The sequence below is a fragment of the Nicotiana attenuata genome, chromosome 8, assembly GCF_001879085.1.
Source record: "Nicotiana attenuata strain UT chromosome 8, NIATTr2, whole genome shotgun sequence".
NCBI classification, from domain to species: domain Eukaryota; kingdom Viridiplantae; phylum Streptophyta; class Magnoliopsida; order Solanales; family Solanaceae; genus Nicotiana; species Nicotiana attenuata.
In genome coordinates, this window is record NC_031996.1 from 4,445,176 (window position 1) to 4,471,228 (window position 26,053).

The window sequence follows — 26,053 nt, forward strand, 5'->3', positions numbered from 1 at the left end:
TTCAGTACTTGTTCAAGCAAAAGGAGTTGAATTTGAGGCAGAGGAGGTGGTTGGAGTTGTTGAAGGATTATGACATCGCCATTCTATATCATCCGGGGAAAGCCAATGTGGTGGCCGATGCATTGAGTAGGAAGTTAGCCAGTATGAGCAGTCTTGCTTATATTCCGATCGGTGAGAGGCCGCTTGCTTTGGATGTTCAGGCGTTAGCCAATCAGTTTGTGAGACTGGACATTTCTGAGCCAAGTCGTGTGTTAGCTTGCACGGTCGCTCGTTCTTCATTATTGGAGCGTATCCGTGATCGGCAGTATGATGATCCCCATTTGTGTGTCCTTAGAGATACGGTGCAGCGCGGAGGTGCCAGGCATGTTACCTTAGATGACGATGGAGTTTTGAGATTGCAGGGTCGAGTATGTGTGCCCAATGTAGATGGGCTCCGAGAGTTGATTTTGGAGGAGGCCCATAGCTCTCGTTACTCTATTCATCCGGGCGACGCGAAGATGTATCAGGATTTGCGGCAACATTACTGGTGGCGTAGAATGAAGAAGGATATCGTAGCATACGTGGCTGGTTGTTTGAATTGTCAACAGGTTAAGTACGAGCATCAGAAGCCTGGTGGGGTATTTCAGAGGATTGAGCTTCCCGAGTGGAAGTGGGAGCGGATTACTATGGACTTTGTTACTGGACTTCCGCTGACCCTGAAGAAGTTCGACGCAGTTTGGGTCATTGTTGATAGGCTGACCAAGTCAGCACATTTCATTCCTGTGGCAGTCTCCTATTCTTCTGAGAGGTTGGCTGAGATCTACATTCGGGAGATTGTTCGCCTTCATGGTGTGCCCATATCTATCATTTCGGACCGGGGTACGCAGTTTACCTCGCGCTTCTGGAGAGCAGTTCAGCGAGAGTTGGGCACACGGGTTGAGTTGAGCACATCATTTATCCCCATACGGACGGTCAGTCCGAGCAGACTATTCAGATCTTAGAGGATATGCTCCGAGCATGTGTTATTGACTTTGGAGGTTCATGGGATCAGTTCTTGCCTCTAGCGGAGTTTGCCTACAACAACAACTACCAGTCGAGCATCCAGATGGCTCCTTACGAGGCTTTATATGGTAGGCGGTGTCGATCTCCGGTTGGATGGTTTGAGCCGGGAGAGGCTCGGTTGTTGGGTACGGATTTGGTTCAGGAGGCCTTGGACAAGGTCAGGATCATTCAGGATAGGCTTCATTCAGCTCAGTCTAGGCAAAAGAGCTATGCAGACCGCGAGGTTCGAGATGTGGCTTTTATGGTTGGTGAGCGGGTATTGCTCCGAGTGTCGCCTATGAAAGGCGTGATGAGATTTGGGAAGAAGGGCAAGCTTAGCCCTAGGTTCATTGGTCCGTTTGAGATTCTTGATCGAGTGGGAGAGGTGGCTTATAGACTTGCCTTGCCGCCGAGCTTATCAGCTGTACATCCAGTGTTTCATGTGTCCATGCTTCGGAGGTATCACGGCGATCCAACCCACGTGTTAGATTTCAGCATAGTCCAGTTGGACAAGGACTTGTCTTATGAGGAGGAGCTGGTAGCTATTCTAGACCGACAGATTCGTCAGTTGAGATCCAAAAGTTTTCCTTCGGTTCGTGTTAAGTGGAGAGGTCAGCCTCCTAAAGCATCGACCTGGGAGTCCGAGTCCGATATGCGGAGCTGTTATCCTCATCTTTTCCCCGACTCAGGTACTTCTTTCTTCTGTCCGTTCGAGGACGAACGGTTGTTTTAGAGGTGGAGAATGTGACGACCCAAAGGGGGTCATCGCCTGTTTTAAATTAATTCTGTGCTTTCGAGGCCTTGAAAACCTCATTTAGAGATGCCTCGACTTGCGTGCGCAATCCGGAAGCGTAGCCGGAAAGCTTAAATAGGAAATTCTGTGAAATATGCTAAATTTTGGTGTTAAAATGAATAAATTTGACTTTGGTCAACATTTTGGGTAAATGGACCCGGACCCGTGATTTGACCGTCCCGGAGGGTCCGTAGAAAAATATGGGACTTGGGCGTATGCCCGGAATCGAATTTCGAGGTCCCAAGGCCGAAAAATGATTTTTTTTGTAAAATTGTTTTCTGAAATTGTTTAAGGAAATTTGAAATGAAAATTTATTAGAACATGTTGGTATCGGGCCCGTATTTTGGTTCAGGCGCTCGGTACAGGTCTTATATATGATTTAAGATGTTTCTGTGAAATTTGGTGAAAAACGAACGTCGTTTGACGTGATTTGGACCTAAATAGGCAAATTTGAGATTTTATGAAGTTTGAAAGAATTCTTGGATTTTGGGGTTTAATTCGATGTTTATGATGTTATTTTGGCGATTTGATCGTGCGAATAAGTCCGTAGGATATTTTTGAGGTTGTGTGCATATTTGGTTTGGAGCCCCGAGGGCTCGGGTGAGTTTTGGATAGGCCACGGATGCATTTTTAACCTTTGAGAAAATCTGGTATCATCAGTTCTGCAATTTTTGCATTTGCGAAGTAGGTCTCGCAAATGCGAGCTGTCATCGCAAATGCTTGAAGGGGAATCCTGCAGCTGGGTCGCAAATGCGACCATTAGGTACGCAAATGCAAAGTTGAGCCTGTCGCAAATGCGACGTTTTGGCTCGCAAATGCGAAGCTTGGTACATCGCAAATGCGACATCTTTGTCGCAAATGCGAAGTCCTCATTTTTGTTTAGTGTTCGCAAATGCGAACTTCAGTTCGCAATTCCCATGGCAGGTCGGGGTTCGCAATTCCCATATCTGCAACCTGCATATTTTACACTTTGCCGAATTTTGAACCATTTTTAACATTCTTTCAACACACAAACTTTTTTGGGCAATTTTTCAAGAGCAAGTTTTCTTCCAAATCAATTGTAAGTTAGTTTTTACTCATTCCTTTCAATCATTAACATCTTTTAACATGTTTTCAACTTAAAAATCAAAGATTTCCGTGGGAGAATTGGGGGTTTTTGGTAGAACTTAGGTTTTTTCTAAAAATTGGGGATTTGGACCTCAATTTGAGGTCCGATTTCAAAATAAATCATATATTTGGGTTCGTGGGGGAATGAGTAGCCGGGTTTTGGTTCGAACTCGGGTTTTGACCATGTGGGCCCGGGGGCGCTTTTGGACTTTTTGGGCAAAACTTTGGGAATTCATTTTCATGCATTCAAATTGATCCATTTAGCGTTTATTGATGTAATTAAGTAACTTGTGACTAGATTTGAGCGGATTGGTGGTGGAATCGAGGGGTAAAGCTATAACTGAGACTTGAGTTGAATTCAAAGCATCGAGGTAAGTGTTCGGTTTAACCTTAGCTTGAGGGATTAGGAGTTGAGTCATATTTGCTATGTGGTTCTTGTGGAGTATGACATATAGGCATGGTGACGAGTATCCATACGTCGGTGTCGAGCATGACCGTGAGTCTTAAATTGACATTTGTTGTGTCCTTGAATAATGCTATGGATGAAATAATGAGTAGACTTGTGATATTGAGCAAAGGCTTAGCTTATTTTCGTGGAAGTTAAATTATGAGTTAGAAATGGTGATAATAGAAATGATAAAAAAATTCGAATTGAGATTGGTTATAGCTGGTTCTGCCTTGCCGGGAAGAGTATACTTGTATTGTTGAGTTCCCTTGCCGGGATAGAGTATTTTATGATTAATCCCCTGCCGAGATTTGTGGTTATGATTACTGTGAGCTATGTATATTTGGAACGGGTTGCGCGCCGCAACATACATTATATTGGATCGGGTTGCACGCCGCAACATATACCATAATGGTTCGGATTGCACGCCGCAACATATATTGTATTGGGTGGGGTTGCACGCCGCAACAGGTGTATATTATATTTATCGGATCGGGTTGCACGCCGCAACAGTTATATTTATACGTACGGATCGGGTTGCGCGCCGCAACAGTAGTGCTATCATATTGTTTTAGACATTGTACTGTTCCTTCATATTTAATTCAGTTTCTGCTAAGTTGAACTGTTTCCCCGAGGCATATACCCCCTCCCTTATAACTGCTCATTACTTGTTTATTTTTCTGCAATATATTATATAACTGCACAGGTTTGTCTGGAGTCTGGTACTAGCCTCGTCACTACCTAGCCAGGGTTAGGCCAGACACTTACCAGCACATGGGGTCGGTTGTGATGATGCTACACTCTGTGCTCTTTTGCACAGATCCAGGTACCGGAGCAGCATACGGTGCGCAACAGTAGTTCGGGAGCTAGTCTTCAGTCCACGAGATTCCCGAGGTATTCCTGCAGGCGTCCGCAGGCCCGGCATCTCCTCTATCTCTATTTATGATCTGTTTCCTTTTGTATCCGAGACAAACTTTATTCCTTGTTTCAGACAGTTGTATGTAGTAATCTTAGATAGTCCGTGAATGTTGTGACACCAGTCTTGGGTAGAGGCATACGTGGATTTCCCTTGTTATTATGGTTTACTCCATTTAAGTCTTCCGCTAAATTGTAAATTTTGCTGTTGTTTGGTTATTTATCTCCTGTTGATTTAATGGGCAAACGTAGATTTAAAACAAAAGATTTATGGATTCTAAATGTGTGGCTTGCCTAGCTTCTCCGAGTACGCGCCATCACGACTCTCGAAGGTGGGAATTCCGGGTCGTGACAATTTAAATACTAAAAATATACTTGAATTCAAAATGATATCGTCTTAACCTATACGATCAATTTAGTTAAGTTAGAAAATATCTAATTTATAGTGTATAAATATTCATTGTGTCAATATCATATCTAATACTTCTTTGTAGATGATGCTTTTAGTATATATTTTCTATAACTTTGGTGTCTCTCTTTTAAAAGTAAAATATATAGTTGTCCATCTTTGAATCACCTCCAAAAAGTACTACTTTTTCTCTATTTTACTTTGACATATTTGTGAGGGTTGTCTCAATTATTTATAAAATTATATCAAATTTACCTTATGACGTACATAACCCAAGTAAAATTATTACTGCTTTGTCGTATTCAAAGAAATAAAATATTGATTATAAATATTTATATTTTAAAAAATTATCATTTTATTATTTTATTATTATTCAATAATTTAAAAATTAACTCAATTTATGTGAATTATGTAGTAACTCTGTCACGACCCAAACCCAGACCCGGTCGTGATGACGCCTCTCGTGGGGACAAGGCCAGCCAACTAAACCCAATTCATCCTTTTAAAACAGTTGAACAGTTCATAAGCAGTTTAAATATGATTTAATGATAATAATTAGCGGAAGTACAACTCGACACAGCCCAAACCGGGGTGTCACAAGTCACGAGCATCTATTAAAGTATGAATACAACTGCGAGGTCTGAAATATACAGAATAGGACTAATGAACGAAAGGGAGAAAAGCGGTGCTGCGAACGCTGGCAGTCACCTCGCTAAACTCCGATAACTCTGCCTCCGGTCAGCCAAAACCCGCTACCGGGTGTATAAATACCTGCATCCGCACACAAGGTGCAGTGAGTAAAGTGAGTACTCCAATTCAGTGAGTAATAAAGGTAAATAACAACTGAGCAGTAAGAAATCACGTATGGAAAATCATCATGCTGAATAGAAGCAATATAAAACCCTTTGAGAAAAAAAGCAGTGAAGCTGTGAAATCTTAGAAAACATCTTAGCTCAGTTTAAACCTATTTTGAAAATGACTTTTTTAACAATTATGCAAATGAATGCAAAACAATTAGTGCAGATAAACACAGAAATCCGCCCCTCGGGCACAACACTCACTCAACAGATAATGCCAGGCAATCAGGTAGATACCCCGTGAAGTAACACAGACAATAGATAATGGCAGACAAATGAAACAAAGTAAACACATAGATCAGTAACATATAGTAATCGCTGCGGCGTGCAGCCCGATCCATCTATCGTTGCGGCGTGCAGCCCGATCCATATATTTCGTCGACGGCGCTCACTGGGGGTGTGCAGACTCCAGAAGGGGCCCCTTACGGCCCAAGCGCAATATCAAGCCATCTCGTGGCATCAAATCTAGGCCCTTGGCCTTATATCGGTACCGGTATAACACTGCTGCGACGTGCAGCCCGATCCAAAAGTATCCTCACAACACAGTCCCTCAGCCTTACTCAGTCAAAAATCACATAGGCCCCTCGGGCAACGGTAAAACACGATGCTCAGCCCAAAAAATAGTATTGGAAATATCATTTCAAGTGTTAAAGCAAAATAAACATGGCTGAGTTTTGAAAACAGTGGAAAATACATGACTGAGTTCAAGTATAAAATCAAAACAGAGAGGAAATATCAACAACCATCCCCGCAGGGGTTCAAATAATTGGCACGAAGCCCAAATATGGCAATCAGCCTAAATCATGATGATAACAAATAAGTTTCAGTCAAATATGCGGTAAAATCATCAATTGGGATGGACCAAGTCACGATCCCCAACAGTAAAAGACCCCAAGCTCATCATCCAGCGCGTGTCTCGCCTCAATACAGCACTACGATGTGCAATCCGGGGTTTCAAACCCTCAGGATATCATTTACAATCATTACTCACCTCGAACCGGCGATATCTCTAGCTCACGACGCCTTTGCCCCTCGAATCGGCCTCCACGCGTGTCGAATCCATCCAAAGTCAGAACGAATACGTCACAATATGCTAAGGGAACAAAGCCCAAGTGAAAACAATCGAAAAATATCAAAAATCCCAAAATTAGCAAAACTCGAGCCCCGGGCCCACTTCTCGAAACTCAGAAATTATCACATCAACGGGTTCCTTATCTCCTCACGAGTTCATACATACCAAAAGTTCTCAAATCTGACCCCAATTGGTCCTTCAAATCCCCAAATCAAATTTCAAAATCCCAAGCCCTAGTTTTTTCCATTTTTGCTTAAGTTCCATGAATTTCTAGGTTAATTTCACAATAAAATCACGTTTTAGGTTCAAAAATCTTACCTCCAATCAATTCTCCTTGAATCCCTCTTTAATCACCTTCAAAAAGCTCCCAAAATGCTCAGCTATGGAGGAAAAATGGCTCAAAATCGCGGATGAAATGCTTAATAAACTCACTGCCCAGTTCTGGAAATCCTTCATCGCGATCGCGACCAAGGTCTCGCGATCGCGAAGCACTAAATTCCGGCTTCTCAAAAACACTCTATGCGAACACGACCATAGCAATGCGAACGCGATGCTTTGGCTCTCGAACTTACGCGAACGCGTCCCTTTCCATACGAACGCGAAGAACAATTACACCTGGACCACAAAGCCTTCTACGCGAACGCGAACTCTCACCTGCGAACGCGTAGCACAAGATGCTCACCCTCCGCGAACGCGAGCCCTCAGGCATAAACGCGAAGACCAAACTCAGACCAGCCCACATTTATTCTACGCGATCACGAAGGCCAAAAATTGCCTGCAACTGCTACTGCATTTTCTGCAATCTTCAAAGTCTCAAAACTTCCCGTTAGCCATCCGAAATCACCCCGAGGCCCCCGGGACCTCAACCAAAAGTACCAACATATCCTAAAACCACATTCCAACCTGTTCCAATCATCAAAACACCTCAAACAACACCAAATCCATCAATTCACATCGAATTCAAGCCTAAGTTTTCTCAAAACTTCCGAAACACGCTTTTGATCAAAAACTCAACCAAACCATGTCCAAATGACCTGAAATTTTGCACACACATCCCAAATCACATAACGAAGCTACAGCAACTCTCGGAATTCCATTCCGACCCTCGGATCAAAATCTCACCTATCAACCGGAATTTCGCCAAAATACTAACTTCGCCAATTCAAGCCAAATTCTACACCGGACCTCCAAAACCAATTCCGATCACGCTCCTAAGTCATAAATCACCCAACGAAGCTAACCAAATCATAAAAACTCCGATCCGAGCTCATATACAAATAAGTCAACTCTTGGTCAAACCTTTCAAATTCCAAGCTTTCAACTGAGACTGTTCTTTCAAATTCATTCCGATTTTCCTGAAAAACCAAAACCAACGGTCTACATCAGTCATAATACATTACACGGGGCAAGTCATGCCTGAGAACTGGCGGTGAAAGTGCAAAAGCTCAAAAGGACCGGTCTGGTCGTTACATCCTCCCCCACTTAAACACACGTTCGTCCTCGAACGTACTCAGAGTTGTTCCAAAAGCCAACCAATCGCTGAATAACCTTGCCATGCATATACCCGGGGGTGATCCCACGTCACCCTATCTCATATAAGTCCGATAACACATAGAAACTGAAATTACACAACCCAATCTAGCCCATGAATCATAGAACTACACCTTCACTTCTGAAACCATCAATACGATCAAAACCTCACACCTATACTCTGAATAGGCCCGAACCAGCTGTAATAGCCCATGCCTGCAACCTCAGGTGCGATTATATGATATACCACATAACTCAAACACATGCAGCGATAACTTCCATTCACAGCAGCTGCCCACAACAACCAAATACCGATAGAAAACCTCTTATTAGCTAAAGTCTCATTCCAACACTTTCATATACTGCCAACGATAATGAAACACGCAGTAAACCATAACCATTTTCTCAAATCAACTATTCATGAAGCCATCTCTCCTCTGGCAATTACCATAGAACATTTTTAATCCGAACCTCGATATTACCCTTCCAACATGTTGAAATCAAATTCGTTCGTACTCATTAATGATCCCAACGATCTCCTCTAATCCAACACACCACTCGGTGACATGACACATCAATAGAGGCCTAAGCCACAACTAGCATAATACGCACACCAATAAGCAACGGTCCGAACATGCTCAAATCATGAAGTGACTCAAATGAAAGAGCTGTACCTCAAGCTTACCAGTACCACCACAACACAAGGCTGGGAACCCGTCTCACATCATAGAATAGAATGCACGAATCTATCCCGCAAGATCATATCTCCACATAGCTTCGCGGCAATGCACGATCCTATCCAAACACTGCTCCACACGAAACACCTCAAGTTACTATGCTCAAAGGCAACAACCACGCACCATTTAATGTCTGGGACCAAGGAAAAACATCACACCACGGTGAAACAAATAATATATACCACGCAACCCGATAGGTCATAACCGATATGCCATTCACCGAGTAACACCCAATTACTCTTCCTGCTCGACTTCCACTACGAGACACCAAATAAACCGCACCATATGTGCCCATAACCAACAAATCATGACGCCACGCAACACCGAAAGATAGCTCATATATTTCCCAGTTTACCAACAAGCTCAATAACAATCGAATCTACATATCCCTCAACCATACAATTCGGAGCCAACCAAGCCGACTCAAGCTAGGACACACATCCACATTGGCCTACCAACGAACTCTTTATTAAGGAAATCCTGAAGCTTTTCTCACAACTCCTCAACTCTGCCGGTGCCCTACGATACGATGCCCGATACTGAATCAATACCGAAATCAACAACCTTGCCCGGCGACATGCCCAGCCACATGAAACGCATTCGAAAAGTCCCTCAACACTGGAACTGAATCAATGATAGCAACCTCTGTACTGACATCCATCAGGAAGGCCCAATTAAGAAAGGCAATCCTTCCCAGCCGTTCGCTAGGTCTTCAAAATATAAACCACTCTACTAGAACATAATCCAACACACCTCGCCACTCAACCCGTGGCATTTCCGACATAGCCCATAGCGCAATAGTCCTGAATAACCCAACACGGAGACAACTAGTCTGAACCCCAGCATCACATCCGAATCTAACATACCACATCATAGCCTGAATATGAGAACTTCCGTCTCCACATCCACACAGTACATGAATCACCATATCCGATCCCCATTTCACCGTCGGAACACATGCCACACCTTTAATACCCAATCATTCCACGATGGATACTCTAAAATTTCCCCGTGCCACCAAGCAAACCCGAATATCACCAGTCGACCCAACAAGAAAGTGCCGCAATACTACCGAAGCATCATCAGTTTAATCACATTACTCTTTTTCTGAAACATATACTCCCGTCAAATCACTTCCAATTAGCAGTACCATTTCCTTGATTATCTGAGGCTACCCATTGCCTAAGAGTTTTATGAACTTCCTTTCAGAACTGAACTGTAACTCATCTAGCCAAGAACTTCCACTGATCCCATCTAGAAGAAAAATCATTACACATCCCATGCCTCCCACATTCGTAGAAAATGCACCTCTCCAACCACAGTAGAAATCAACAAGAACTCTCCCAATTCCATTTGCACAAATTAAACTGCCAAGACTGAATCCTTCTAACTAGACCAAGCTAAGCAAGCCATCAAAACCCAAGAGCATTGCTGCAAAATACTTGAAAGAACTCATTACCTCGAACACATACAAAGAATTAATCATATCCTTACCATACCGATTCGGTCTACTATCAACTACTCCATCTATCTAAATTTCCTTCTGATTCACTTTCAACTTGATATTCCCTCTTGCTGTAGCGCCACAATTTCTCAACCCAGGCTCACCCCACGTGACCCAAGCATAAGACCATGCTGTCTAAGACCCATAAGCCGCTGAATACTCTCTCAAATATTCCCAGAATCACCACATTCCAGAATGCTTTACTCTGAAGAACTTCCTGCGAATCTAAGTCCGTTACCTTTACTTTCCTGATACTGATACATAGAATCCCATAATTCACATAGAAATACCACAAGTCTTGACCTCTTCCAATGAAAACAACAGTTCTAACCATATATGCAACTTTAGAGCACTCAATTGATGTATACAGACTCTTGAACACATTAGAACTATTCTCACAAGTCACTCACTCTTATTCAAGCTGCAATTGACCTGACCCAACGAACAGAACCACCCGTGCCTCATTGGCACTCCGACACCGCAGAATGAAATCCTCATCCCAATACAACCCAGCAACTTCCCGCTCTATGCTCCGAGCATTCTTTACCAATAACCACTTAAGACATCCCGTGATTTTTCTTACTCTATGAAGCATAATATAACCTTGTCAAAATTTTCCTTTACTCGAGCCATCCTCGGTCTCGATTTCCGCAAGCCATAACTGATTCACCCACACGTCTCAAACTGGAACCATCATAGCACCTAACCGTGCAATCAACTACTCACAGCAGACTCCCCCACTTGGCTCGGAGCCATAGATCAAAACACACCCAATAACTCATAACGCATGTACTCTATTGCTGCCATAATACCATAGTGAGATTAACTCAATCCTTCATAAGCCTGTGGAAACACAAATCATCTAGAATTTTAACTCTTCTACAAATCTCGCATTCACTCACACAACAGTTAGGCCCACTCTCTTAAGCGGCCCAAAATTCAAATTTCAACACTTACATTTCAGTTGCACATGAGATCTTCTAACAATCACATAAGGGTCACACAACCCCAGAACTCTTCGCAGGAGATAACCCACCTGCTTTGCCTTCAATTAACATTTCTGTATACCTTCCACCGTCTCAAATATTATGCGGTCACTTAGTCTTCCTAAGTCTGAACTCATATCGCAACATGAAATTTACTTCACTCACAACTGGGAAACATGAAAAGATTCTTCACACGCCCATAACTCGAGCTATACCTCGAATCAAGATGGAACTTCCAGCACTTAATAGTTTTTCTATCCTCTAGCAGGCCTTCCTCATCACTTCCAAGTCATATAGATACAACTCGCAGTACTAACATACTCATCACAAAGTTATCCAGCTGTCACTTCCACTAATAAGGACAATACCGAACACATAAGTTCAAGAACACTTGCTCAGACAATCAGCACCTCGGTGCTCAAGCCATAGGCAAAGATCCGGCCACAAGTCCTCCAGACTGACCCAACATCAACTCACAGAGATCAAATCTTGCCCCTCAATCGGGGAATCACAAGCCCTCAAGGAACATCTGATACTGAGCGCTCATGCACACATACGAACGTGTGGAAGGAATTTCAAGAGTTACTTTTCAAGCTGAATCAAGGACGCACAATAAGAATTCAAGAATGTGAAGTTTTCCTAAAGGTTCTGCAGCCTCTCGAGGATAAATACAGACATCTCCGTACCGATCCGCGAGACTCTACTAAACCTGCTCATGACTCGTGAGACCTATGTAACCTAGGCTCTGATACCAACTTGTCACGAACCAAACCCAGACCCGGTCGTGATGGCGCCTCTCGTGGGGACAAGGCCAGCCAACTAAACCCAATTCATCCTTTTAAAAAAGTTGAACAGTTTATAAGCAGTTTAAATATGATTTAATGATAATAATTAGCGGAAGTACAACCCGACACAGCCCAAAGCGGGGTGTCACAAGTCACGAGCTATTAAAGTATGAATACAACTGCGAGGTCTAAAATATTACAGAATAGGACTAATGAACGAAAGGGAGAAAAGCGGTGCTGCGAACGCTGGTAGTCACCTCGCTAAACTCCGATAACTCTGCCTCCGGTCAGCCAAAACCCGCTACCGGGTGTATAAATACCTGCATCTGCACACAAGGTGCAGTGAGTAAAGTGAGTACTCCAACTCAGTGAGTGATAAAGGTAAATAACAACTGAGCAGTAAGAAATCACGTATGGAAAATCATCATGCTGTATAGAAGCAGTATAAAACCCCTTGAGAAAAAAAAAAGCAGTGAAGCTGTGAAATCTTTAGAAAACATCTTAGCTCAGTTTAAACCTCTTTTGAAAATGACTTTTTCAACAATTATGCAAATGAATGCAAAACAATTAGTGCAGATAAGCACAGCAATCCGCCCCTCGGGCACAACAGTCACTCAACAGATAATGCCAGGCAATCAGATAGATACCCCGTGAAGTAACATAGACAACAGATAATGGCAGACAAATGAAACAATGTAAACACATAGATCAGTAACATATAGTAACTGCTGCGGCGTGCAACCCGATCCATATATTTCGTCGACGACGCTCACTGGGGGTGTGCAGACTCCGGCAGGGGCCCCTTACGGCCCAAGCGCAATATCAAGCCATCTTGTGGCATCAAATCTAGGCCCTTGGCCTAATGTCGGTACCAGTATAACACTGCTGCGGCGTGCAACCCGATCCAAAAGTATCCTCACAACACAGGCCCTCAGCCTTACTCAGTCAAAAATCACATAGGCCCCTCGGGCAACGGTAAAACACGATGCTCAGCCCAAAAAATAGTATTGGAAATATCATTTCAAGTGTTAAAGCAAAATAAACTTGGCTGACTTTTGAAAACAATGGAAAATACATGACTGAGTTCAAGTATAAAATCAAAACAGTGAGGAAATATCAACAACCATCCCCGAAGGGGTTCAAATAATTGGCACAAAGCCTAAATATGGAAATCAGCCTAAATCATGATGATAACAAATAAGTTTCAGTCAAATATGCGGTAAAATCATCAATCGGGATGGACCAAGTCACGATCCCCAACAGTAAAAGACCCCACGCTCATCATCCAGCGCGTGTCTCGCCTCAATACAGCACTACGATGTGCTATCCGGGGTTTCAAACCCTCAGGATATCATTTACAATCATTACTCACCTCGAACCGGCGATATCTCTAGCTCACGACGCCTTTGCCCCTCGAATCGGCCTCCACGCGCGTCGAATCTATCCAAAATCAGAACGAATACGTCACAATATGCTAAGGGAACAAAGTCCAAGCGAAAACAATCGAAAAATATCAAAAATCCCGAAATTAGCAAAACCCGAGCCCCGGGCCCACTTCTCGAAACTCAGAAATTATCACATCAACGGGTTCTTTATCTCCTCACGAGTTCATACATACCAAAAGTTCTCAAATCCGACCCCAATTGTTCCTTCAAATCCCCAAATCAAATTTCAAAATCCCAAGCCCTAGTTTCTTCCATTTTTGCTTAAGTTCCTTGAATTTCTAGGTTAATTTCACAATAAAATCATGTTTTAGGTTCAAAAATCTTACCTCTAATCAATTCTCCTTGAATCCCTCTTTAATCACCTTCAAAAAGCTCCCAAAATGCTCAGCTATGGAGGAAAAATGGCTCAAAATCGGGATGAAATGTTTAATAAACTCACTGCCCAGTTCTGGAAATCCTTCATCGCGATCGCAACCAAGGTCTCGCGATCGCGAAGCACTAAATTCCGGCTTCTCAAAAACATCTATGCGAACGCGACCATTGCAATGCGAACGCGATGCTTTGGCTCTCAAACTTACGCGAACGCGTCCCTTTCCATGCGAACGCGAAGAACAATTACACCTGGACCCCAAAGCCTTCTACGCGAACGCGAACTCTCACCTGCGAACGCGAAGCACAAGCTACTCACCCTCCGCGAACGCGAGCCCTCAGGCGCGAACGCGAGGATCGAACTCAGACCAGCCCACATTTCTTCTACGCGATCGCGAGGGACCTCACGCGATCGCGAAGGCCAAAAATTGCCTGCAACTGCTACTGCATTTTCTGTAATCTTCAAAGTCTCAAAACTTCCCGTTAGCCATCCGAAATCACCCCGAGGCCCCGGGGAACTCAACCAAAAGTAACAACACATCCTAAAACCTCATTCCAACTTGTTCCAATCATCAATACACCTCAAACAACACCAAATCCATCAATTCACATCGAATTCAAGCCTAAGTTTTCTAAAAACTTCCGAAACACGCTTTTGATAAAAAAAACCCAACCAAACCACGTCTAAATGACCTAAAATTTTGCACACACATCCCAAATCACAGAACGAAGCTACAGCAACTCTCGGAATTCCATTCCGACCCTCGGATCAAAATCTCACCTATCAACCGGAATTTCGCCAAAATACTAACTTCACCAATTCAAGCCAAATTCTACACCGGACCTCCAAAACCAATTCCGATCACGCTCCTAAGTCATAAATCACCCAACGAAGCTAACCAAATCATAAAAACTCCAATCCGAACTCATATACAAATAAGTCAACTCTTGGTCAAGCCTTTCAAATTCCAAGGTTTCAACTGAGACTATTCTTTCAAATTCATTCCGATTTTCCTGAAAAACCAAAACCAACGGTCTACATCAGTCATAATACATTACACGGGGCAAGTCATGCCCGAGAACTGGTGATCAAAGTGCAAAAGCTCAAAACGACCGGTCGGGTCGTTACAAACTCCTAATATTTATGAACACCAAATATATCATAAAATATAGTAACTTAATTTAGTTTTAGCTTTATAAGAACTAATACAAATTAATACTTTAAAGGGTAGCAAGAATTTTCTACTTTGTTTAAAATATTATAAAATTTTTTAGAGCATATTACTATTTTTGTTTTGTTTTAGTACGTTCCTTTTTTTAGTACATGCCCTTGTTATAAAGAATTGTAATTAGGAACTACAATTCTTTTAGAAAGAAAATTATGAATGTACTTTTCTAATACAAGTAGGATCAATATTGTGGGGTCGGGCATATGTAGAGTTTAAATCGGAGAAGAATTTCATTATTAGGTAATTTACTATTAGATCTTTAAATTGTACAAATATTTAAGGGCATAAAAGTCGATCAAAATTTCGGGGATATTTTAGTCGTTCAACATTTAGCATAAATTATTTGTGCTTTTATAATAATATAGATAGATAGATAGATAGATATAGATTGATATAGATATCGATAGATATAGATATAAATATAAATATAGATAGACAGATATAGATGTAGATATAGATATAATGATAGATATATGATTCTATTTATTTATTGCCTATAATGTTATAACTAAATATTCTTATTTATATTGCCCAAATCTACTCTTAATTTCTCTTTCTGTAGGACCAAAAAGAAGCTTGACCAAATATGCTATAAATCTTAGTTCCTCCTCCCATAAGAAGTATAATTGAATTTGTGATAGTCCGTACTACGCCTAATTAAAGACATGAATCTTGCAGCTTCATCCAAGATTGGGCTTATAGCCTTCCTCTTGATAGTTTTAGTTGGTTAGTCTTTAATATCTTTAACCTCCCATCATCTCTTCTTTCCTTTTTCCAAAATCATAAACATATATTTACAGTGATGATCTCGGTTAAACTCTCTTTTTCTAATTTGTTTTATATAATCATTCATCATTTGCAACTTACTTACTTGATTAATTCATATTCACATGGAAAAAGTCAGTAGTGCTCCCTACCAAACTCATCACACATATGTTTTATCAAAAAAAAAATTATTTCAAAAACATAAACGTTTTCAAGATTTGATGATTTTAGTTAATGTCTTTTTATTGTATAACAGTCTCGTTATCTAAAATTCACCGCTCCAAACTAATTCGAATTGCACAGTAGATAACAATCATGGGGTTGACAGGTCTCAATCGAAAAAGACTCTATACGAAAACTCTGGTTACGGGAGGAGGAACCTTACCATTCTACCATATTTCTTTGGTGGCGGTTAAAGTTAGTCACCACAAGGACTCTATTTTAGTTAATCTATCGTATTTTCTTTTTATTCTATTCCAAAAAATAATATTTTTTAATTTAAAAAGAATTAAATTTAAATTTCATATATTACCATAATAAATTTTTTTTATAGTCACACAAATATTATAGTAGATACTAATTAGAACCAACAGTTTTAAAAATATTATGATCATACAAATGATATGACATGTTGAAGATCACATGTTTTAGATTCACATAAATTAAAGCATTAATCATATTTAACATATATATTTAAAATGTATGTCTCTTGGACTTTCTTGGAGAAAAGATGGCTATCACTGTATAAAAACAAAAACAGAGACTATTCATTAGTTTTAATATGATAGAATAGAAGTAGATATTCTTTTTCACACATATAGAGGAAGTAAGTAGGTGATTATGCGATTGGGACTTGTTTCAGGAAGCAGATCAGTAAAGGCAGATGATTTGGCTTGCGACTGTGAAATGCAGAAGAAGTGCTTGCCACTATGTCCAGCAGGAGCTTACTGCAGCCCTACGGGTGTCTGCACCTGTATCCCACCACATATGATCTCCTCTCATAAACTGTCAAAATTACTCAAACACCAATATGATCTTTGTACTTGTCACGATCCAATTTCCAAATCCGATCGTGATGGCGCCTCTCATGAAGACAAGGCTAGCCAACTAACCCAAATCGTCTCTTTAACAATTTTTAAACATAAATGAATAGATAAATACAACTTAACGACAATAATAACCAGTATTTACAACCCAACACAACCCGACCGGGATGTCACAAGTCACGAGCATCTAAAGAAACCTGAACACAACTACAGGGCCAATATTATACAAAAATAAATTCTGGAATGCTAAAGACAACGTCCGGTGCCGCGAACGCTGGCAGTCACCTTACTCAGCTACAATAGTAATACCTTCAATCAGCAAATAACCCGCTACCGGGTGAACAATACCTGCAACTGCACGTGAGGTGCAGGGAGTAAAGTGAGTACTCCAACTCAGTGAGCAATAAAAGTAAATAATAATTGAGCGGTAAGAAATCACGTAAAAGAACTCTATCATGCTATATAAGACAATGCAAATCTTTGAGAAAACAGTAAAACCGTGAAATTCCTTTAGAAAATATCTGGACTCAGTTAAAACTTCTTTTGAAAATATCCTTTCCAACAGTTAAGCAAATGAATGCGTAATCAGATAGTGCAAGTCAGCACATAAGTCAGCCCCTCGGGCACAGCACTCCACTAACAATTAACACCAGGGCGTCTGGTAAACAGTGCAAGAAGTAGCATGAATGCCAATAAAATGAGAGTGCTGAATGTCATGACACGTATTACAAACAGGAACCAATGCATGAATGCAATGCAATGCATATGACCACTGCGGCGTGCAGCCCGATCCATTTGGGTACCCGCGCTCACTGTGGGGGTTCAAACTCCGGAGGGGCTCCTACAGCCCAAGCGCAATATCAATATAACACCGCTGCGGCGTGCAGCCCGAGCCATCCATATATCCAGAAATCACTATAACACTGCTGCGGCGCGCAGCCCGATCCATGCTCAGTCCAGAAATGCACATAAGCCCCTTGGGCAATAATAAAATAGCAGTTCTCATCTCAAAACGTCACTAAAATATCATTTAAGTTTTCAAATCATGAAAAATGGCTGAATTTGCAAAACAGTATTAAAACCCTGGACCGAGGTCAAATAATATGCAAAGTAATGCAAAATCAGTGATATCAATCCCTGAAGGATTCAAATAATCGGCACGAAGCCCAAAACATGGCAATCAGCCCAAATCATGATGATAACAAGTAGTTTCAGTCAAATACGTAGTAATTTCATCAATCGGGATGGACCAAGTCACAATCCCCAACGGTGCTCTACCCCACGCTCGCTATCCGGCGTGCAAGTTACCTCAATACAGCACTATGATGTGCAAACCCGGGGTTTCAAACCCTCAGACTATCATTTACAATCATTACTCACCTCGAACCGGTGAAATCTCTAGCTCGCGATGCCTTTGCCCCTCAAATCGGCCTCCACGCGCATCGAATCTATCCAACATCAGAGCGAATACATCACAATATGCCAAGGGAACAATACCCAATCGAAAACAATCAAAATATAGCAAAAATCTCGAAACTAGCAAAACTCGAGCCCCGGGCCCACTTCTCGAAAAATTATAAAATTCACATCAATGGATTCCTCATCTCGCCACGAGTCTATACATATCAAAATTATCCAATTTCGATACCATTTGGTCCTTCAAATCATCATTTTATATTTTGGAAGATTTTACCAATTTTCTCCCCAAATTCCATCCCAAATCATGAAATAAATGATGAATTCAATGATAGATTCATGTACTTTAGCCAAATGTGAGTTAGAATCACTTACCCAGATGAGTTTCTTGAAAAACCTTCAAAAAATCGCCAAAATCCGAGCTCTCTAGGTCAAAATATCAAAAAAAAAATCCAAAACCTCGTATTTATAGAGTAGCCCCAAATTTTCACCTCCGCGGCCGCGCAAAAATGACTGCGGTCCGTGCAAAACAAGTGCGTTCCGCGCTAAGACGAACGCGGCCGCGCCAACTTTGACTGCAGTGACAGGCTTCAGTATTTTGGCTATAACTTTCACTACAAATGTCCAAATTGCAATATCTTTACTTTTTTGGAAACTAGACACGAAGGACTACAACTTTTGTTTTTGAACCAACTCAGAATTCCTTGTAGATCAAAAGATATGAGCTTCCGAAGTAGGACCAGCGACTTGCAGATCTTCATGACCGCGGCCGCGGCCACTTTTACGCGCCCAGCACAAGGCCAGCGCGCCCCGCGCGAAAATGACTGCCCAATCCATTTTCTAAGTTCCGGGATGTCCGTACTCACTCAAAACTCACCCGAAACACACCCGAGGCCCCCGGGACCTCAACCAAAAGCACCAACGCATCCTAAAACATTATTCAACCTCGTTCCAATCATCAAAACACCTCAAACAATATCAAATTACCCAAAAACTCATCGAATTCAAGCCTAATTTTCTAAAAACTTCCGAAATACACTTTCGATCAAAAACCCGAACAAACCACGTCCGAATGACCTCAAATTTTGCACACATATCCCAAATCACCTAACGAAGCTACAGCAACTCTCGGAATTCCATTCCAACTCTCGGATCAAAATCTCACCTATCAACCGGAATTCGCCAAAATACTAACTTCGCCAATTCAAGCCTAATTCTACACCGGACCTCCAAAATAAATTCCGATCACACTCCTAAGTCATAAATCACCCCCCGAAGCTAACCGAATCATCAGAATTCAAATCCGAGCCCTCTAACACAATAGTCAACATCCGGTTGACTTTTCCAACTTAAGCCTTCCTTAAAGAGACTAAGTGTCACATTTCTTATCAAAACCAATCCAAATCAACTCTAACACACCACATACGAAACATGAAGAAGCATAAAATGGGGGAAATAGAGCGGTAACTCATGAGACGACGGGTCGGGTCGTCACAGTACTGATCATAATCCATAGACATGTATATACTTACAGTCTTATATGCTTCTCTAGTTGAAGCAGAAGAAATTCAAGAATGGTATCTATAATGTATTACTTAAACGAGCTGATGACCAAAACATTTACTGAAAGTTTTGCTTTTATGTTTTATTTTGAAAAATTTACAGTGTATTTTTTATCTGTCACTATTTTTAAAATTGAACAGATAATGCCATGGAAGATTCAAGGATGGGTTCTCGAGTTCGGCAGAATATGGTGATTTAAGATCACATTTTATAAATTATAGAGTTTGATATACATTTTAGAACTTATTCTCTCAATCAGAATTTAGAAAGTTAAATTATTAATCCGCCACAAGCAAAATGTGCCGCTATCACCATCACTAGAGGCAATTCTAAATTTCGTTATTAAAAAGACAAAAGAACAAGTACAAATGACACCAGTTAGCCACTTTTCAGGGCTGCTGTTTAGGAATTAGCCAGTGTGTCCTAAATTTTAGTTTTTAAGTTTATTTTTTGAGGACAAAAATGTCCTCATTAAAAACCTTGCCAGAAAAATCCAGTGGGATAAAATCTTAGCTAAGGGAAAAAGATTACAGCGCGTATTTGCCTTCCCCTGATGAAAACATCACTTTATTCTTCGGAGACGACAAATTCCAAGCTTGTATAATAACTTCTCTAATATTGAGATCCGCAATGTCTTGTGAAGAAGTTTGTCAAATTATCACTTGAACAAATTTGTTGAAGAACTTTGGTGAATGTGCTTTATTTTGTCTCATTCGATAGTCCTTCTTTCAATTGATATAAGCAAACAACATTATCTTCAGTATTATTGGAATCTTCTCTTCAAAGTCAAGTCACACGTCTGTTGTGAGTTGTGCCCCTTGCTTTATCAGTTGCTTATCTTGGCATGACTTGAATAAGTCTCAACAATTAAATGCCTTGTAAATTGATAATATGGAAGTACTCTCACATACAAATAGAATGTTTGAAGAACGAACTTCAGGAAAATGCCTGCATTTGCATAACCAACAAAATCTTGGCAATATTTGTTAGAATAAACAAATCTACATCAAGTATTCCTTTTGAAATATAATACTAATTGTATTCCAATATCTCCACATTGGAATAAAACTATCTCTTGCTAGCATATTGTTATACTCATGGTTCTAGCCAGATATATTAGTGTACCAATTGCACTAGACACAAAAATAAATCATGTACGCCATGATCGCTCTAATCTATATAAGGATCTGCCGAAGATTTATTTAATAAATTTCTTGGGAACCTTAATATGCTGCAGAACAATTTAAATCATTCAAGGATTTTCATTATATGCATATCAAATGTATTGTCAGACCAAAATCTGAAATGACTCCATTCCCCACAGGAGAACATGTCTCCTAATACCAGGATATTTACAAAAATTTTGTGCCACAAGTCGTCTTTATGTATATCGACTTGATTTTTCATTTCACTTTCAGGTGTGGGGACTATTCGTCCAACTTCACATTTTTCAGGTGAAGTCAATTTCATTGCATATTTTTCATTTGGCCAATCATTTATCTGTCCAAATTCCATGACAGATTTGAGCTCAAGATCCTCGTCAATATTAATAATATTGAGCGCTACATTATATTAACAACATCGTCGACGATCATTTTACATCGGTTCCATCATCGCATAATAAAGACATAACTTATCGAGATCTCATTATTTTCAGGTACCTGAGCCTCTCCCATAAGGTCTTATAAAATGTTATGTCATGGAACTCTTATAAAGCACTTGCCTCCTTATTATAACCATCTTGAACATTTTCTCCCTCCTTCTTCAAGGAGTTTTATCTTTGGAATCGATTTGTCTATTACGCTTCATGCGTGCCATAAACTTTATCCATCATGGACATTATTCTATTTAGAGCATTAGCAGCTGGAATATGACATTTAGCTTTGGGTCAGCAATGTGCTTGGAAATATTTTAGAAATGAATTATCACTTGAACTTCAAGTTCACATTTTTTTGTACGATGATCTAGATGTATTCATAATAATTCATTTAACGTATCACTTTTTCAGCTGCCCATTTTCCCCCTAATGTTGGGATCACCAACACATTTTTCAACCTTCTTTGGGAACCCATCTTTGTGCATTGTGGCAGCACAACTAAATCATATAGCACATCCATATTTCTAGATGGAAATTATTTGGTTCCAGACCTTGAGCCAATTGTGACGGGGAGAATTTATCATAACTTGTTGGCTAGATGCGTAGAAGTGCTGTTGTATATTAAATAATACACCTCATACCAAATTTCTATTTGGGAGTTTTGTTCTCATAACCAATGGTTTAGCTATAATTGGAGGCATACAATTTCTGCTAAACCAACTTGGATTTAAACCAGCATTATCAAGATAAATTATCATAATATATATTCTGGAATTGTGCTCTAATAATTTGAGCAAACAACCTTGCAAAAACCAAAGTGCAAGTTGATAACAAACGCACATGTGACCATACAATAGATGCATCTATTAAAATCATATAATAGTAAACGATCTACATGGCAGGTGACTGGGCCCATATATATATCACCTTCTATTCGTTCAAAATCAAGGAATTCAGTCCCAACTTTAACTGGTATATCATGAGAATAAGCAGCACAAGTGAATTCTTGAAGAATCTTCTATTTCTTCAATATATGCCAATGTAAATTCTCAATTAATTTTCGCATCAATAAACCGGGATGGCCAACCGGTCATGCCAACTGATATTTATTTCAGTAAACATTTAATTTACTATGGCATGTTGTTTCATATCATTCTTATACATCTGTAGTATAAATAGAAGAAAAATCGGGTAACCTTCATATTTACCCGGTATGTTATAGTAATATGAAAATAATCGATCTTCCTTTCATTTATAGTCTCATTATGCCAACCACTTTGGCTAATACATTTGAAACTCAAAAAGTATCTTTTGAGACTTACTACCACCAATGCCATGAATAATTTTATTTATTCGGTAGTAACAAATTCGCTCTTTTGGAGCTTTCAATAATTTTGCACTACAAGATCTTTTATAACACCATCCAAGTGGTGAATTTTTCCTCCACAGAAAAAATTATCTTATCATAATAATTGTCATAGTCAAAATCATCATAAGCAAAATCTTTTCTTACTTTAATTTTGCCTTTAATAACTTTTTATAAGGCAGGGCAAAATATTTTCGGCTTACCACATGTACACGACCAATGACATATTCGTGTAACCACATAGTAATGTTCATGATCTTTCTTTCTCTCAAACCTCCCGTAGAGTAGTATTTATTCAACCATGCATAAATACATTTTTGTGCATAATTTGTATCACATATATATTTTCACACTCACTTCAGGAATGAGTCTGCATTTACAATGCTTATCACAAGTCGCATTCTTTCAAAAAATAAACTATAATCGTCTGAGCGTGCCTCATATTTACAGACCATATTGATCCACAATTCCTTCACCTTTGAAGGATTATTTTGAGAACCCTTATTGTAACGACCCGACCGGTCGTTTTGAGCCCTAGCGCGTCGTTCAGCAGTCTGAGGCTATGAGCAACTTCATTTTAGGTTTTATGACTTGTACGCGTGGTCTGAATTGAATTTCGGGAAGTTCAGAGTTGATTTGGGAAGAGAAAGCTCATTTCGGAAGCTTAAAGTTGAAAGAATTAACTGGGATCGGATTTTTGAGTAAACGACCTCGGAATCGGGATTTGAAGGTTCCAGCAGGTTTGTATGATGATTCTGGACTTGGGCGTATGCCCGGTTCGGGTTTTGGATAACCCGGGAGCGTTTTGGCGCCTATTGTGGAAGTTAGTATTTTTGAAAAAATTTCATAAGTTTGGCTTGAAGTGCATTTCAGTGTTATCGATGTCCGTTTGGGATTCCGAGTCTGTGAATAGCTCCGTATGGTGATTCTGAAGTTGGGAGCGCGATCGGAAGTGAATTCGGAGGTCTGTAGGTCATTTTTGAGTCATTTGGCTAAAGATAGAAATTTGAAGGTTTTTGAGAAGTTTGACCGGAAGTGGACTTTTTGATATCGGGGTCAGAATTCAATTCCGGAAAATGCAGTAGGTCCGTATTGTCGAATATGACTTGTCTGCAAAATTTGAAGTCAATCGGACGTGATTTGATAGGTTTAAACATCGAAAGTAGAAGTTTGAAATTCTAAAGTTCATAAAGCTTGGATTGGAGGTCGATTCGTGATTTTAGCATTGTTTGATGTGATTTGAGACCTCGAGCAAGTCCGTGATGTGTTTTGGGACTGGTTGGCATGATTGGTTGGGGTCCCGGGAGGCCTCGGGTGTGTTTCGGGGTAGTTTCGGATCATTCGGGTTGTGTGGCTGCTACAAATTTCTGTTTTTGGTTTCCTTCTTCGCGAATGCGGAGGGAGTCTCGCGAACGCGAAGAGGAAAGTGGGAGGCTGCTGGTGTTGGCCTTTACGAACGTGAAGATGGAGTCGCGAACGCGAAGGGGTGGGCTGAGCTGCTACGCGAACGCGAGGAGGAGATCGCGAACGCGTAGAAGGAAAAAGTTGGGCCTGGGGTCTTTGGCCTGCGCGAATGCGAGGCCTTGTACGCGAACGCAAAGGGCTGGGTGACTGGCCTTCGCGAACGCGAGCGGAAGGTCGCGAACGCGAAGAAGGGCGGACCTGGGCTGGGCAGAATGTTTAAAAATCGGGGTTTGAGTTCATTTCACCCATTTTTCTCTTGGTATGGGCGATTTTGGAGAGCTTCAAGTGGGGTGTTCCATCATCATCGACAAGATAAGCTAACCCCACCTATCTTGAGTTAAATATATTGATTTCGTATGGATTTTAGCATGTAAATTGGTAGAAATCAAGGGTTTGAGGGAAAACCTAGAAAAGTAATATTTTTGGATTTTGACCACGATTTTGGGTATGGAATTTAGAGAAAATTATATATTTGAGTTCGTGAAGCTATGGGTGAACTTATTCTTCAAAAAATTTCGGATTCCGGGCACGTGGGCCTGAGGGCGTTTTTGTCAACTTTTCGATCGGGGTTGGGAATGGTTATAAATTGGGTTGTAATGAATAATTAAGTATATATTAATGGATTGGTATCATTATTGGCTAGCATTGGAGCTTCGTTCATCGATTTGAGTCTTCGGAAGGGCGTGGAATGCCGGTTATGGATCTTCGGAGCGAGGTGAGTCTCCTTTCTAACCTTGTAAGAGGGAATTGTCCCCATAGGTGAATAAATTGGTTATGTGCTCCTATTTATGGGGGCTACGTACGCACGAGGTGACGAGAGTCCGTGCGTAGCTACTATCATGCTATTGTCCGGGTAGTCTAGGACCCAAAAGCATGCTATACTTGGATTAATTGTAAACTTATTGACAGCTCGAATTGCTTAAACCACATCGAAATTACTAATAAATTTCAAAATGGATTAACCTTCTTTTCTTAAATTGCTAAAAGAGAAATTGGCTTTTATTGAATAAATGTTCCCCGATAAATTCTTAATTGGCTATCTGAGCATGTATTTCTATGCGTGCCTGCGTCGCATGTATGATTCGCGAGCAGGGTGATTGTTTATTTTATGTTGACCGCGTCGCATGGATAGTTCTCGAGTGGGGTAATAGATGCATCTATGGTTCGCGCCGTTCGACCCTCGGCAGTGCACAGTTTATTTTCTGTTGGAGCGGGCCGTACGCCTCGGCATGATTTGCGCATACTTATATTGCTGCCTTGAACTTATTAAAGTTGTTATTGCCTCTTTATGGCTTGAGAATATTTGGTTAATAATTTAAAGGAAAATTTGGAAATTTCCTATAAAAGAATTTATTGTTTACTTGTTTCCTTCTATTGGATTAAAAATCATGTTTATAAAAATCCACGATTTAATGTATTATTGCCATCATTATTGGACCACTAGTAAGTGTCGAAGTCGACCATCTCGTCTCTACTTCTTCGATATTAGGCGGGATACTCATTGAGTATATGTTGTTTTCGTACTCATACTACACTTCTGTGCATTTTTGTTGCACAGGTATATGTGACTCTAGTGGCCTACTGGGCGTAGCAGCATGGTTGATACGGAGACTTAGGTGAGTTGCACTTCTCG